Source organism: Amblyomma maculatum, chromosome 10 (assembly GCF_055883805.1).
Source record: "Amblyomma maculatum isolate TAMU_Amacu chromosome 10, ASM5588380v1, whole genome shotgun sequence".
Taxonomy (NCBI): domain Eukaryota; kingdom Metazoa; phylum Arthropoda; class Arachnida; order Ixodida; family Ixodidae; genus Amblyomma; species Amblyomma maculatum.
Genome location: NC_139353.1, coordinates 52,368,997 through 52,371,000, shown reverse-complemented (window position 1 = coordinate 52,371,000; position 2,004 = coordinate 52,368,997).

Here is a 2,004-nt window from a genome sequence, read left to right as displayed (position 1 = left end):
CTACGTGGTTGACCTGGTAACATCTGTTCAGCAAAGTAAAAAGGTAACGTGATCAAGGCTGCCTACACCGTAAAACGTCAGGCGATTCTGACACATTGAAAGTTGCTGAAAAGGAGACCCGATGATGATACGCAGCTATTCGTGAGAGGGCTCAATGTTTTTACACCGAAATTTACTCAGTGTCGCACACGGCAGAGTGCTAGGGCCAATTATATTCAAGCCAGCTGTCGTCGGCCTGTTGAGGTTATTTCCGAAATCTGCTCAGATCTCCATATATGCCGATATATTTGTATTAAGGCAACAAGTGTAACTTCAGAGGTTATCACGCATTGGTATCAATAAAGCGTCAGCACACTACGAACGGCACGTAAATATTGCAGCGCAAACTTCTTTCTACTATGAATTGAGAAGTATGCTAAAAAAATTTGCAACAAATCTTAGAACGACGAAAACAAAAACGTCTCGACGTTATTGCCTTGCATTCAAAAATACCATTTAAAAGCTTTGCAGACCTGGTAAATATCGCCAAGAGCCGACCGTAAAATACTAGGAATATTAGCGAGCGGAAAAAGTGGGATCATTTTGAGTGTTCCGTTGCCACGCTCTACTACAAAAGGAAATTTGAAAACAAAAAAGAAAAAGAAAACACAATTCGTGTCTTTCGCCAGATGATGAAGGTCATGAAATATGTTCGGTCCAAAAATTGCAGCGCAGAGAACCGCAGGCCAGAGCCTGCAAAACCGGAAGTGCGCATTTTCCCGCCTGGTTGGCAAAATGAAGCAAGAAAGGCGACGTGTTGTTCTCGTAATTGGCGTCCTTCAAAAGCCTAAGCATGTAAACGAGAGCTGCTTCCTACACGGAGCGTACAAAACGCTAGGTGCTTATGAGGAGAGTTCCTATGTGACGCGCAGTTCAAATGTTCACTTTCTCGTTGGCACCCTTAATAAATGATCACCAGTTCATTTTTCGCCATTGATAATATTCACTACCGCCACCCTTTTGGCATTATTGAACATGAACCTATGCCATGAAAAGGCTACACAATTAGTATGCAACTTAAGAATACAATACTCCAGCCCTCGCGCCCTTTAGTTCGCAAGATCCCAGAACTCGAAATATTAGGGTCGCTGGTTCGGATTGCACCGACAGAAAGTGCGTGTTTTAATGCGGAATGATTACTTGGCTAGCGAGTTGTGTTGGTAACAGTTTCGGACACAGCGTTTACGCACGAACTGCTAATAAAGAAAAAAAAACCATTTCTCCCTCATTCCAAAACGAACAGATCAGCTTCCTTGGCCAGATACGAGAGCATTGCATTACTGCCGGAGCTGCTCCCGCCTCGCGTAAAACTGCTACAAATTGTCGCGCTCTGCATTAAACTTCGTTGTCTTCGTTGAGTTTCAACTGCTATACACTCTCGCTCTTTGCTGGGAACATAAAGTTAGATTGAGTGATAGAACTCGTAATCATATCATATTAATTCCCCTAAGCAAGTTTTGTACACCCCTTGAATGAATGTTTTCTCCAAGTTCCTAACGAATTACGTGCAAATATATACTATTATTTCATTTTCCTCGCTAACAACTTTGCTTCTATCCTTGCCTTTTTCTATTGGCTCCCTCCTGATGTATTTCATAAGGAGCCTCTCATTTACACATTTATTTGCTAGTTATTGCAGCCAGGACCTCAAATCTGGCAGTCTTGATGTCATGGGTGGCGAAAGAGTGCTACTGTGAAACTCCAACATTGCTATTAAAATGACGTTCTACGTGACACTCGCTGTAGAACAGGGTGTTTCAAATCCGCTGTTATGGCTGAGGTTGGGGGTGGTGAACACTGAGAAATATACGTTGAAGGCAACATAGGTGTCTAAGCTGTCATTTACTTTATCCATTCCCACAGAGTACAGTTTCGTGAAGGGAATCTTTAAGAAAGTTTCGCAAATCATCAATGTCCTTATGGCGTGCTATTGATTAGGTTACGTTTCTCTATCCAGAAGGCCTA